At 47.9% G+C, this 15,582-nt stretch overlaps 1 protein-coding gene across 1 annotated transcript in view; it reads right to left on the reverse strand.

The window, feature by feature from the left end:
• Nucleotides 1-15,582, reverse strand: part of ELOVL5 (ELOVL fatty acid elongase 5) — a 517,949-nt gene that overhangs the window by 260,251 nt on the left and 242,116 nt on the right. The window lies entirely within an intron of this gene.

Raw genomic sequence — 15,582 nt, forward strand, 5'->3', positions numbered from 1 at the left:
CTCTGCTTCAGGGTCTGCCGCCTCTAACCAGTGAGCCACACTTCTCCACATATGCCTTTGTGACTTTGCCCCAAACATCAACAAGCACTGGCAAAGCCAATAGGTTGTGCCAGCGAGAGCTATTGGCCAATGTCTTTTCGGCATGTTGTATAGCAGCGTGGAGTGAAGTAGAGTACAGTTGTGGCATAGACTGGGTTGGGGTGGTGTAGAAAGCTTTATAGTGGAATAGAGTAGAATGGTGTTGAGTGCAGTGGTGTAGAGGAGAATGGTGCAGAGTAGAGTACAGTGGTACAGAGTAGAGTGGTGCAAAGAAGAGTGCACTGGCATAGAGTACAGCCGCGTAGAGTGGTGCAGAGCAGAGTGGAGTAAAGTGCAGTGACATGAAGTAGAGTGTTGCAGAGTAGATTAGGGTGGCGTAGAGTGTCGTGGTGCAGAGTAGAGTGGCAGGGAATGCAGTGGTATGGAGTGCAGTGGCATGGAGTGTAGAGTGAAGTGTGGGGAAGAATAGTGCAGAGTAGAATGCAGTAGCGCAGAGTGCAGTGGCGTATACTGCAGTGATGTAGAATAGAGTGCAGTGGTGTAGAATAGAGTACAGTGGCATAGAGTGCAGTAGCACAGAGCAGAGTGCAGTGGTATACAGTGCAGCGGAATAAAGAAGAGTGGTGCAGGGAGGAGTAGAGTGGCATAGATTGCAGTGGCGTAGAGTGGCATGTGGTGCAGAATAGAGTGCAGTGGCGTAGGCTAATACTGTGGTGTAGAGTTTAGTGCCATACAGTAGAGTGCAGTGGCACAGGGCAGAGTGCAGTGGCATAAAGTATAATGGTGAACAACGTGTAGTGGCATTGAGTACAGTGGCACAGAATGCAGTAACGTAGAGTAGAGTGGCATAAATTGCAGTGATGTAAAGTGGTTCAGGAAAGAGTGCAGTCTTGTAGAGTGGTGCATACTAGAGTGCACTGGCATTAGGAGCAGTGGCGTAGAATATAGTGCTGTGGTGTAGAGTGCAGAAGTGTACAATGCAGTGGTGCAGAGCACCGTGGCAGAGTAGAGTGCAGTGGCATAGAGTACTAGGTGTAGAGTAGAGTCAAACAGAGTGCTGTGGCCTTGTTTACAGTGGTGCAAAGTAGAGTCCAGTGGTGTAGAGTGCAATGTAGGGGTGGGAGGAAAAAGAAGGTACATGGAAAGAAAATGGGTAGGAGTGAATAGAATATGGAGTGCTTGAACACAAAGAAAAAAAGTAGCTCCCAAAACGGGAGCAATGGATGTACACAAGTACTTGGGGCATGCTCCAGGGGAGGACCAAACACAAGAAGACACAATGCTCGCTTGCTGTGACAACGGTGGACAACGTGGGCAAAGGACATTAGAGTGACACTGACACTCTAATGACACTGAAGCTAACAAATGGTAAGCTATGGGTGGGCTGTAAGCCCACTGTGTGTAAACAACATGTCTCACAGGGACATCACATATGCTCTGTAGGTGAAATCTAAAAATGGGAACAGAATGGGAATATTTAGGGAATATTCAGGTAGAGTCCCATGTAGCATTACTTTCAGTACTCATAAATGTTTTTGTGAATCATTCCGTATAAATTGTAAGAATTTATTTTCCTATAGTACTTAGAGCTTCTGTGAATTACTGGGCATGACAGAAGCAGTTTTAAAATTACTGCTTCAGTATATTTGTGTGTGGGCTTGATATCAGCTGAAACCTGTTTAAGGAGCGTTTGGCTGTTTCAGCTGCAGATCCACAACTCATGAGGTGTAATCTAGGAGAAACAGGTCTTGACCTCGTTTAACCCGAGCTCGAAGTCTGATTGTGGTTATTCAGTAGATTATTATGTGGCAGTTTTGTGCAAAAGCCTTGTTTACAGGCAACATATTGGATGCATTTTTTATTTAACTACTTCAGCTTTCGTTTAACATAGGCATGCTAAAAATTAATTTAGCAAAAATACATATTTAGTTACATTTCCATTAAAAAAAGCTACAACTGATCCACCCGATCACAACAGAAATGGTGTTTCCACACCCGGATTTAACAGTTGTAGGATAACTGAGCCTGATTTTATCAGCTGGAAAATTCAGCCTGTGAAATCCACATGCTAATTTCGACCGTAATTCCAGTACCTCATGTGTGTGTGACATTTCCGGGACTAATCCTGAGCAGGGGTGAAATTACTGCCTGGATCAGTGATTGAGAACCCTGTAATTTCCTGTATAGTGCAGCTCATAGTCTGGACTTGAGTGAGGTAACCACCCAACTACACTGGGTTAAAAACGGTTAAAATGTTAGCAGTTTGTTATACTCTCTTGACAGACCGAAAAGAAGCCCCCATTCAAAGTTTGAATTACTCTGTTTACTAGTGGTGTCGATTTCACCCCTGCGTCACCTGGTGGAGATTCAACAGATGTCATACGCTTTTCCACTGAAGAAGAACATTAGAAATGTTGGCTTCGATGGCGGACGCAATGATGTCCGAGTGAGACAGGCTCTATGTTGCTCCTCACCGATAAATTTCCCCCTGCATTTTGGTTGTCTTTTCCTTGGAAGAATTGCAAGAATCGGACTGCCTTTTTGAAAATACTAAGTGATGTTAAGCGAATTGCTTAAGTACAACCGGTTTAGACGGATACAACAACTTTACTTTTGTTTGGTACACCGTCCTGTTCCGGACTGCCGATTGTTTGCAGACTCTGAGACGCCGCATCGGTCTCCGATCCCTGCTTTCGCCTACAACTGCAACTACAACCAACTTTTTGCTGTATCCCGGGCAGGCACTGCAGGGCTCTCGGAAGACCCGGAAAACCCGCGCCGGATTGCAGATTCCTCACTTGTCTTCCCACCAACAGTCTCAATGGCTCCTAAGAACCCCGGTGACGGTGCGGCGGCAAAGGGGAAGGGACCGTGTACACGCGCCACTACAGCAACAGCAGCTACCGTCTCCACTACGGCATCGGCGGCATCGGTCAGTGAACAGGGTCTAGCTGGTGGCGCTATGGGCACTGCCAAAATTGAAGTAAGTGCTTTTGCTGTCAGCGACGTTTTGGTGTCCGATAGCGCGGCGCACAGAACTAGCTCTCTCGCCCGAACCTGGGCAACCCAGCAAAAACTCCCAGTAAAGCTGATATTACGAATCCTAAGATCCCTGGCATGTTTAAAAAGAAAATACATACTAAAACTAAAAATCCTATACCAGGAACAGTTAAACCTACAATTGCCGACCCACAACCCCAACCCCAACCCCAACAGTCTGTGACTTTACAACAGAATATGATGGAGGCTGTAGTTAGTAAGGGGGGTAAAACATTACCACAGTTGGGCATGGCTACTACTGGGTTTGGGACTCCGCAAAAAATCATCTCTGACGCTGACTCAGGCGATTCCGCTGGCCAGGTTTACTCAATGTCGGATCTTTCGAATCTATCAGGCACTGAGAGAAATGAAAATGAAAATGAAATTGACTGGGCTTATGACAGGAGTCTGACGAGCTCTGTGCCATTGGAGGAGGAGGAGGGAAGCTTTATGGAAGGTAATACTGTTCGTAGGGCATCTCCTTCAACATTCATGCCTGAGACACGAGTACCTTCCATTGAGCATGTTGGAAACAACGGGTCTCCTTTGTTGGCCCCCCTCATTTGGAATCTGGGCTCTCTGGGCCAGGTGGTTTAACATCAGTCTCTGATGACCCTGAGAGATCTTTTGACAATGCTTCTTCCAATACTGATGCTCATCAGGGGAATAAGTCTACGTCCCACACTGAATCCGAAATCACCTTGGCCACGATTCTCCAAGCAATTACACTGCATCGTGAGGAAACCAGGGCAGAAGCTCTGAGTACACAGGGGGCTGTCCGTAAGTTGCAGAATACAGTACGTCGGGTCATTAAATCAACCAATGAACTGACTGTACGGGTAGCTGAGATGGAAGCTAGAATCTCCACAGTCGAAGATGAAATGGTGCAACAAAAGTCGGAAGTTGCTGCTCTGTCTGCTCTCAGAGATGATGTCAATTGGAAACTGATCGACATGGAGAAAAGAGCAAGAAGAAATAATTTGCGAATTCTAGGCTTTCCTGAAGGCTCCGAAGGGAGCAATATTCGACAGTTTGTTCAAGAGCTATTCTCAGAGGCCTTTCCTGATCTAACTCAATGGCGATGGGAGCAAGAACTGCAAAGAGTTCACAGATTCCCCTTCCACAAACGCTCTGGTAGCAGTTCTATGGATGTTAAACCTAGAGCAATTTTGATCTGTCTAAATATTTTCTTATTACAAGATAGTTTATATGATTTAGCAAGGCCAGATCGTAAAAGGAAGGGGAAGGGTATAGAATTTTTTGTCCGGCCTGACTATTGCCAGGCCACAGTTCAACAGAGATGGCATTTTCGACAACTAATTCCCCAGTTTCAAGCTAAGGGTGCCCTAGCATTTCCATTTAACCCTTCCAAGCTAAAGGTTGTTTACAAAGAGAAAACATCCTTTTTTGTCTCCCAGAGATTTTTTAGGTGGGATAGCCTAATAAGCTTTTCTCTTATACTTATGGCTATACTTATGACTATCTTTATGCTTATGTTTTTTCTTTTCTCTTTTTAGTTTTTTGAAGGTGGGGGCGATCGTTGGGGGGGCAGTTAGCTTCTCTCTCCATCACCTATGGGGACTTTGCAGTCCCTTTGTCTCATATGGGAGGGTGTCAGGGTGGGTGGGTGGGGTGATGTGGATCCTCAGGGGAGGAAGGGTGGGATGGGGGTTGGGATAAAAAAAGAAAAGGAAAAAGAAATGTTGGCTTCATCACAAGTATGATTTGCTATAACAATTCTACAATGCAATAAAACATTGTCTGTTCCTCCATTTACTTCTCTCACTAAAACATCTGGGTTTGTACTGCCTGCAATTCAAACTCAGGATTTTGTTTTAGTACTATGAACTACTTTAGTTTAGGGATGTTGTAAAAGCACTACTTTGTTTTTACACCAAATGTTTTGAACTACATGCGATTAGTGTCTCAGCTGAACAAACTACTGAGGGTGCATTAGGCAAATATTCATGACATCACAAACATTTCACTGATTTCATCCTGCAGGCCTTGCCAATTGTGTGCAATGACATAAACGTTCACCCGCTTTTAAAGCCTTTCCTTTGATCTCAGAGCCTTGTTATGTATTTGCCTAGCCCTTCTTTTGGAAATGCAATTGAATTTTACATGTGAAGTTTAAGTATCTTCCGTCGTTTTGCTGTGGTATAATTTCATAACTGCATGTCTAGTGTGCTCAGCTTCTAAATAAACAATTAATCTCTCCAGCTGATTCACATAAGAAATGCACAGCTTCTCTCAATCCAAATCATCAATGGTCCTATTATCTTGTTGGTCATAGACAACGAGGACATGACTGCATCATGGTCCCATCCATAGACTGCACTTTAAAGGAAGCACAGACTTGTGATTAGAAAGGTATCTATCTGTGCTTGTCTCTGCTCAAGTCCAACCTGTCCATTCCAGCATGCATTGTCATTGCAATTGTGGTATCCTACAGTTCATGCCTCCTCATCAAGGTACAGGTACACAGATTCTCAATATGGCAGTTCTGTCAAGATAGAATCAGTAAATCACAAGTACGTAAAGAGTATGATGGCGGCATTCCTCGAACTCTCTCAGCAAGGATGCAGGGATTATGTAATTTATCGGCAGTGCCCCCTGCCGATATATCTTCACCCCAGAGGATTTTTCGATGTGATCCTTCGGAGCTCTCCCGGCAAGCCGCATAGAACCTTCGTCAATTGCCGGCTGAAACATGTCGACACCCATGCAGAGTGGAGCAGGTGGAGTCTCATTATAAGCTCCCCTACCTAGCATCCACAAATGTTTCCATTTTTAATTTTGGACAGGGGACCTAATATTAAAACTGTAATAAGGATCCCCTAAGACCAGTTTTCGCATCACTTTTTCTGCACCATTTCTCACCCTTAATTTCACACTGTATGTTGTATTGTCTTCCCCTCCCTATTGATCCACCACCAGTGTTGGGTAAACATGGAGGTGTGTTAGCAGCCCTACGATGAAGCATGACACAGCTTGCTGTTTGAGGGCAGTTTTAAAATGTTGGTGCATTTCCCCGTCACTCACTCATCAACACTTATTATCACTATATTTATTTTCTCTCTTCTTTTTGTGATTAAAGTCTGAGCGGGAGGTCGAAGAGAGACCTGATCCGCTCACCCCTCTGTCCTAGTGTGTTCCTTGTATCAGGATGAGTCCTACCAGGATGGTCAGAGGGAGGAGGATTCCCCCACTTCCCTCCAGTGGAACGAGGATTTTTACAATGCTGTGGATGATTCCATACATAAGGCGGTGGAGCAGGCCATGGCGCCCTTAGAGGACCGCTTTTCTCGCCGCATTGATCAGGCTTCTGAGAAGTTAGCCAGGGTGTCCCAAAACCTTCCCGCTCCTTCGACCAGCCCCCGCCTGCTAAGCGTCCCAAGGAGTCTGGGGTGGACCTGGACACTTTCAGCCGCCTTAAGGAGGCGTTTTTAGCAAGCAAGGCAGCCACAGGGTATAACGCGACAGACGATGCGGACGAGGAAGCCGGTCCCTCCCGTCCATGGCGCCCGGCCCGTCCTGACCTAGCTTCGGACCCACAGAATCTCTGCTCTGACATGCTTGACCCGGGCGATATTCTTCATCCCCGGTCATATGACTGGTCTCCTTCCAAGAAAGTCGCCCAGTATGTGACCAGCAGGATCCGCCGACCGTTAGAGGCCACAGTCAGGAACTGTCTAAGGGCGGAGTGTCCCCGGCCTTCATTGGAGGGGAAAGTGGCAGCTGCCCCAGAGATAGATCCACGCATGGCCACCTTTCTCCCAAAATTTGTTAAGGATTCCAAGAGGGGTATTGACAGATCCTGGTGTGCTTGCCAGGACAAGCTCCTTGATGTCCTAGGCCACGCTACATAGATATTGGACATGGCTGAGGAGGCCAAACAGTCCGGGTCCCTTATATCTCCTGAGAATCTATCAGCCTGGGCCCAACGCGTGGTGGTCTTCCTGGGGAACGCCAACTGCACGATTTCTATTGAAAGGCGCAGGAGCTTACTCATTAAGGCTGATCCCAAGCTGGGGGATTTGGCCGACTCTGAGGCTGGCCCCGTTGCCCACGGCGGTCTCTTCGGGGAGCCTTTTATTAAAGAATTGGGCAGATTTGTCAATACATTCACATCCCTAGACAGGGCCCAATCTTCCATCCGCAACGTCTTCCGCCCTCGGATTTTCCGGGGGGCCGGATGAGGCAGGGGCCGCTTGTCCGGCCATCCTAATCAGGACAGGGGGCAAGGCTCCAGCAATGGGCACTATCAGGACCAGGCCAGATTCAGCAACTTTTACCCGACCAGGGGAGGTCGAGGAAAGCACCGCGGCGGTCGAGGCGATGGAGCCTCCAACAGTTCCGGTGAGTGTTCTCCATTCTTCCCTTCTAAAAGTTTTTTTTCCAGGCCTGGACTTCTGTCACAGGGGACGCTTGGGTTCTGGAGACTGTCCAGGGGTTTCACATAGAGTTTCATGGGGAACCTTTGCAACCGGTCCCTCCGCGCCCTCTATCTTTCTCGGTCGACCAAGAGGTTGCATCTCTTCTAGACAAAGGGGCGATTGTGGAGTCCCTCCCGCATCCCAGAGGTTTCCTCATCAACCTCTTTTTAGTGGACAAAGCGGACGGGTCCCAGCGTCCGGTCATGAATCTGAGGGAATTCTATGGGTGGCTCGTGTACCGCCACTTCAATATGGAAGGGATCCATCTTCTGCGCGACCTTCTCAGACCCAACGACTGGATTGCGCGCCTCGATTTGAAAGATGCCTACCTTACGATTCCCATTTTCCCTCCTCACATGCGTTTCCTACAGTTCCCCTGACGGGCCAAGGTATACGAGTTCACCACTCTCCCTTTCGGCCTGTCTTCCGCACCTTGGTGTTTCACCAAGGTGCTCCGGACGATGATCGAACGCCTGCGATTGTCCGGTATGCGTTTAATTGTTTACCTGGACGACATCCTGTTGATGGCTCAGTGTCCCCGGGCCTGATCGCAGCAGCTTCAGACGGCGGTCAACCTCCTTCAGAGCCTGGGCTACGTGGTCTACGAGGTAAAGTCCACCCTCGTACCGGCTCAGAAGGTGGTGTTTTTAGGGTTCGTGATCGACTCAGTGGAGTCCACCCTCAGCCTTCCATCCCGGAAACTGACGAAGATCCGTCCAAGATCAGGAGAGCCCTGACGCAGTCTCGCCTGTCTCTATGGCAACTTGCCCAGATCATGGGGCTTCTTTCAGCCTCCATCCAGGCGATCTTCCCGTGCCCTCTGCATTACAGGGCCCTCCAGCGTCTCAAGGCCTGCCATCTGTGCAAGGGTCTGTCCTACTCTCAGAAGGTAAGACTCTCCGCTGACGGCAGAGGGGAGCTCCAGTGGTGGGTTGACAACATGGAAGCCTGGAATGGACGGGCGATCTTCGGTTCCGCGCCCAATTTGGTTATTGAATCAGACGGCAGCAGATCCGGCTGGGGCGCACGGTGTGGAGAGTTCACTACTGGAGGTGTTTGGTCTCCACAGGAGTAGCAACTGCACATCAATTGTTTGGAGCTTCTGGCTGGCTCTTTCGCGATCAGATGCTGGACCAGGGATTCGGTCAGATCCTGTGTTCTCCTCAAGATGGACAATATTTTGGCCGTCCGGTACATCAACCATCTTGGGAGCACACAGTCGCGGGCTCTATCGGAGCTAGCAGTGAACTTCTGGCAGTACGGCCTGGATCATCATGTCTCGGTGACCGCGGAGTATTTTCCGGGTCCGGACAACCAAGTGGCGGATTTCCACTCACGCCATTTTCACGACATGAGACTGTGGAAGCTTCATTCTGGAGTCTTTGCGGACCTTCAGAGCCTCTGGGGCCCGTTCTCTGTGGACATTTTCGCTTCCCGCTTGGACTTCCAGATTCCCCGGTTCTTCAGCTGGAGGCCGGACCCTCTGGCGACTGCCACGGATAAGTTCATACAGAATTGGGCAACAGTCAACCTCCTTCAGAGCCTGGGCTTCGTGGTCTACGAGGCAAAGTCCACCCTCGTACCGGCTCAGAAGGTGGTGTTTTTAGGGTTCGTGATCGACTGAGTGGAGTCCACCCTCAGCCTTCCATCCCGGAAACTGACAAAGATCCGTCACGAGATCAGGAGAGCCCTGACGCAGTCTCGCCTGTCTCTCCGGCAACTTGCCCAGATCGTGGGACTTCTTTCGGCCTCCATCCAGGCGATCTTCCCGGGCCCTCTGCATTACCCTCTGGTGACTGCCACAGATGCGCTCATGCAGGATTGGGCAGCGGAGACGGGGTATGCCTTTCCCTCGTTCACCATGTTAATGAGGGTCTCAGCACAAGTTCGTTGCCAGAGGGTGGACGTGGTGCTGATATCACCGATTTGGAACTTTCTTGGGATTCTCCAATCCCACTCCCCGGTTTCCAACTCTTCTGCTCAGTCCCGACGGGGTGCCCCACCCGCTCATCGCTCAGGGCTCCCTGATGCTGATGGCGTGGCCGATTACAGGGGACGTTGGGCGGTCCCAGGCCTTTCGGGAGCGGCTGAGAAGTTCATGTCTAAGGCCTGGGCCAAAAGTACACTCAAGCAGTACTGCTCAACATGGATACAATGGGTACGCTGGTGTATGCAAAGGGGTTTCGATCCCGTGGCAGCAGATGTAACTGCTATACTGAATTTCTTGGCTGCCTTGGCGGAGGAAGGTTTGGCTTATGGAACCATTAATACCTTCCGATCCGTCATTTCTGCAGCAGATTTCTTGGTGTCTGGCTCCCCGGTGGGTAAACACGTCTTGGTTTGCCCTTTGAGGCATCTGCCTCTCATTGCGTCCTGAGCCTCACTACTCCCAGTTGTGGGTCATCAATCAGGTTCTCAATTTGTTTTTGTCCTGGCAGCCAAACAGGTTTTTGTCCAGAAAGAAGCTGTCTGCCAAGCTGGCTATACTGCTCTGTCTCATATCCTGCCGGTGGGTTTCAGATGTTCGAGCCCTGGATGTTTCGGGCAGGATTTTTTCTCCTTCCGGGGTTACATTCACGGTCCGGAGGCGGACAAAGTGCGGGACGACTTCTATATCGTACCAGGCCTTCCCAGACTTCCCTAAGCTGTGCGTTGTGGCCTGCCTTAAGGCACATGAAGAAATGTCGGAGGAGTTCCGTCCTCCAGGTGAGCGGCAGTTGCTTATCGCCCTCAAGAAACCTCACAAGGCGGTCTCGTCTCCCACGATTGCCCGCTGGGTTTGTTGGATGATGCATGAGGCCGGTATTGATCGGTGGGTTTATGGCACCCATTCTGCCAGAGGGGCCATGGCCTCTAAAGCGTTTGCCCTGGGAGCTCGTCTGGAAGACATTCTCAATGCAGCAGACTGGTCTTCCGACTCCACCTTTAAGCGGTTTTATTTTAAACCAGTGCTAGATATGGCACACTTGGTGGTGAACAAGCTTTAAACTAGCATAATCCTCACCTCCGGTCCTGACATAGAATGAAAAATGTCCTAGCTAACGTAACAGAAAGTTTCAATTCTATTAAGGACTCGGAGAAGAGGATCATCCCACCCAGGGCATCGGTTTCGCAGTGATCTTTCCCGCTCTCGTACTGGGGTAAGTAACTGATTTCCGGTTCTGTGTTTATGTAATATGTGCCTTGAGTATATGCTGTGCTATTCACTCCCTGGCAGGTTTATTCCTTAGCCACTGCTGTCGCTTACATTGTGCTTTGCTTCCGCAGATGATGCCGGCAAACAAGACTTGTGAGGATTTTGGGCTTGCTGTCTTAGAGCGACGAAAGAGGGAGACTGAAGAGGGACAGAGGACTACCTACTCCTAGGAGTCCTGTGATTGGTGCATTGGATGAGGACTATCTATCCATGGACACTCTATTGTTTTTGTGTGCTGTTATTCCCTATGGTTTATGGGAATAGTGGTTTGTTTAACTTTGAATGGCTGCAGTTCAATAAAGTGAAGAAAGAATGGCATAATCCTCGCCTCCGAGTCCTTAATAGAATTGCAACTTTCTGTTACGTTAGCTAGGAAATTTTTCATTCTTGAGTAGTTTTCTGAAGATAAGGTGGCTGTCCATGGATCTTACGTTGGGGGGTAAAGAGTTCCATACTTTGGCTGCTTGAACACAGAAGGATGTGCCACCAATGGTTTTTTTCTTGTATCTTGGGATTTTGAGGCGAGGTGCCATTTTAGAGCGGTGGTTCCTTTGTTGAATGGGTTTGGTGATTTTATTCCTGATGAAGAGCAGTCCCATTCCATGTATTGCTATGTGGGTGATACAAAGCAGCTTGGACGTTGATCTTCTGGCAACCGGTAGGGCTTTCAAGGCAGGTGAGATGTGATCTCGAGGTTTGATATACAAAAGTAGCCTGGCAGCCGCGTTCTGAATCCGTTGTAGTCTTTTCATGGTTGTTAAAGGTGATCCGTGGTAGAGGCTATTAGCGTAATCGAGTTTGGACAGAACAAGGGAGATGGTAGCTTGACCTGGTGTGGAAATCCCAAATGAGGGAAAATTTGTTGCAGCGTTTTTATAGTGACAAAGCTTGATCTTGCTAATTTGTCCACTTGGGCATTCATCAACAGCTCGGAGTCCATGTTCATTCCGAGGTTTCTTACTTCCTTCGATATTTGTGGGTCATCTGCATAGTTATAGCACTTGAGGTGAAATTGATTGATCAGTACTGGTAATGGCTTCATGTAGATGTTGAAAAGCATGGATGAGATGATAGAGCCTTGAGGGACCCCTGCTTTTGTGGAGCATGGTTTGGATGAAAAAAGTGGGGTACGGATGACATTAGTTCTGTTTCAGAAGTAGGAGGTGATCCAGTCTAAAGCAGTCCCCTCCATGCAGGCTTTGAAGAGTCGTTGTAGCGGAGCGTCATGGTCATCCGTGTCAAAGGCAGCCGATCGGTCCGCGAGGAGTAGCGCAGCAACCCCGTTGTGGTCAACTGTGTTCTTCAGATCATCCCATATAGCAAGGAGGGCACATTATGTGCCTCTTACGGGACGGAAACCTGTTTGGAAGTCTGAAAGTATGTCATTTTCTTCAATGAACTGTGACATCTGGCCGAACGCTGCTCTTTCTAACAGTCTGCCCAGGAAAGGTCCATTTGTAACGGGTCTGTAGTTGTCAGGGTTCAGCGGGTCCAAGTTTGTCTTCTTCCGTAAAGGGCGTATGTGTGACTTTTTGAGTTCTTCTGGAAATAATCCGGTAGTTAATGAATCGTTGGTGATTCTTCTCACTGGAGTGGCAGCAGAGGTTGCTAAAAGAATGGTCTTGAAAGTTTGTGGTGGACACGGGTCAGAAGGGCTCCAGCAGGCCTGCTTGCTTTGACCAGGTCCATAAATTCATCTTGTGAGATGAGTTGGAAGGAACGGAGAGGCTTGGTTTGAGTATTCTTGGATTGTTGTTTTGTCAAAGGTTTAGTGCTGGTGCAACGTGTCTGCTCTGTCATTGTAATGATTTGCCAGTTTGTCTGTGAAATCTTGAATAACAGGATGAGGTCCTTCTAGGCAATTTGGTTTGTGAAATTCATTGAGTATTTTATAGAATGTTTTATTTGCACATTTAGCATTTTGAATTCTGTCTGAATAGTATCTTTTCTTAGCTTTTTTCAAAGCTAACGTGTATAATCTGTTAATTTTCTGTAGGTGAAGTTTGTCTTGTTTGGTGTTTGCTTTGAGCCAGGTACGTTGCAGCTTTCTAATTTGTTTTTTTATGTCTTTTATGTGTGACCAAAACTATATAAGATGTGTTGCTACAGAAGAGAGCCGGGATAGGGTGAGGGAGGGAATAGAAGGTTGCTGTGGGGAGGTGGGAGGGATTTCGTTGTTTGGTCAGACTGTGAGATTAAGATGCAGTATTGTGCACTTGTTAATATGTAATCAATGACATGCATAATGCGCTAGTCAACTGTTGAATGGTAAATATCTAGATGCTGACCTATTTCATTTAATAAAACTAATAAAATGTATTTTTTTAAATGAGTACCACAAAGTTTTATTGGATTAAATCTATTCTTACCAAAATAGCAATTGAAACCAGTCACAACAGCACCCAATAGATTGCGAGGTAACAGATAGCTCAGACTGGTTTAGCACTGTTGTCAGGAGAATGGAACTCAGCTCATACATTAGCAAGACACCCAAAAACCCAAACATTTAGGGAGACAAATTCTGAAAATCAAGAAAGTAATTTCTATGCAAACTTTCAGAATAGGTAGAGAATATTGTACGGAAATGCATTAGACTCTCTTCTTTGCTTAATTAATCTGTATCCTGGCAAAATACTTATACTTCAAGTTGTCACAAAGAGAGAAACTTCAAATGTTATTTTATGCGATCCTCAAAAAACTCTCTATTTAAAACAAAGCGGCCAGTTATGTTGAACCACATTACACATGGTGTTTGTCAACAGGAAATATCATTACCCAGTACAATCGCACAATGTATGCCCACCTAAGAAAATGGATAAGCCCATCAATTTAAATGTGTACAAAGATGCAACTAGCGTCTGAACATTCAATGCCAATAGCAGACTCACAGAAAGCCATTTCACAACTCAGCAAATGAAGCATTGATTTTGGCAACAGTCAAGTGTACAGTGTTGTAAGGTTCCAAGAAACATACGGGATTTGGATAGAAATGGGGGCATGACTACACCAGTTTATCTGGCTATTTTAGCCATGGCTGTTTATATGTTTTTGGTTTAGGTTTAAGCTTTTCAGGCTGTACCGCAATTTTAATTGTGTTCTTTTAAACAGTACTGTTTTGGGGTGTTTTAAGCGCCACAAAGCTGATTCGTTTCCGACATGCCGGGTGCTGTATAAATGAAACAGATACAAATAGAAAATAAAGTCTCCCATCTTCAGGGCAGAGGTGCACACTGCCGATTCCATACAGCTTTGCACACAGTATCCACCAGCTCAAGGTGGGGGGAGCCACCCCCCCAGGGTCCCAGAGCGGTTAGGACATAATGTCGCATCCAGTATGGCACATGCAGACTTTCAATTTTTAACCCTAAATGCTTGGGGGATGCACACAGCCAGGAAACATTATGCGATCTATGCATATATTAAGAGGCAGCAGGGACAAATTATATACCTTCAAGAGACCCACCTCACTAAGGAGGAATTAGGCAAACCTCAGAAAAAATGGCGCGGCCACTTTTGCGCCACGACCTAGTCGGCATGCGCGAGGGTAGCACTGATTTGGATCCGGCTTGGAGTGCCCTTCAGCGATACCGGTAGGGGTGTCGACTCAGAGGGTCGTTATGCGTTCCTGGAGAGGCTATTGGATGGGCAGCCAATCCTCATAGGCAGCATCTACGCCCCTAACGTAGTCCAGGCACCATTTTGGGAAACACTAACGAATAAATTGGCAGGATTCACAAACTCCCCCTGGATACTTGGAGGAGACTATAATTGCGCACTAGACCTTGCATTGGATAGGTCCCACCCTCCCACCACCCACTCCCCAGCCCACACGCACAGGGCCGCATTCCGCGCCTGGACAGCCCACTGGTCCCTAGCGGACGTGTGGCGGCACACACATACGACCACCAAACTCTACTCCTTCCACTCGATCCCACACAACTTACGGGTCCGTTTGGATCGCTTCATGTGCACACAATCTCTCCTTCCATGCAGCAGACACTCGGACTACCTGGACAGGGTCATCTCAGATCACGACGCACACATGGTTTCCCTCACATGGCGGCCGCCCGTCCCACCGGTCCCCACTTGGCGCCTCCCCAGGGACTGCCTATTGGACCCAGTGTTCCACCGCGAGCAATCAAACACTATTCAAAATTACTTTTCTGAAAACACAGGCACTACACCCACGAGGTTCCTAGAATGGGACGCTTTTATAGTGGTCTTACGAGGGGTGTGCATACGGCAAATTACTGGAGTGAAACAAACACTAGAGAGGGCGGTATTGAGGGCAGAACAACAAATAGCACAGTTGTCTAAAGAGGAGAATCAGCAGGAGCTTCCCCCCGCGCAGCTGGCGGAGGTCAAAACCATGTACAAGGAGGCATGTGCTGATCTTCAGCGCTATAATGTTCGCACATACACCACTAGAGCTCACAAGTAAGGGAATCGAGCTGGCACCCTACAAGCTTGGCTCATTCGCCAAGAAACACAAACGCAATCGATTACAGGCATTCGCAACGCCTTGGGGGGAGTGGTATACGTGCAGGCCTTCCCTGACTATTACTCCGAGCTTTACAAGGAACCGACCAAGGACCGGGGGGAACACATCCAGCACATGTTAGCCACGGACGCCATAGTCTAAATTACGGAAGAGGAACGCAAGACATTGGATGATCCTCTCACACCGGCGGGACTCAAATCTGCCATTCACCACCTAGCCAAAAACAATGCGCCAGGACATAACTGGTTCCCAATAGAACTATATTCCGCATTCTCTCAGCAGCTTGTTCCGCAGCTGGACATAATCTTTCGGGAGGCGGTGCAGGTGGGACAACTCCCCCAATCCATGTGTGAATCCGTGCTGGTAAC

The sequence above is a fragment of the Lissotriton helveticus genome, chromosome 6 (genome assembly GCF_964261635.1).
Source record: "Lissotriton helveticus chromosome 6, aLisHel1.1, whole genome shotgun sequence".
In the NCBI taxonomy this organism is placed as follows: Eukaryota; Metazoa; Chordata; class Amphibia; order Caudata; family Salamandridae; genus Lissotriton; species Lissotriton helveticus.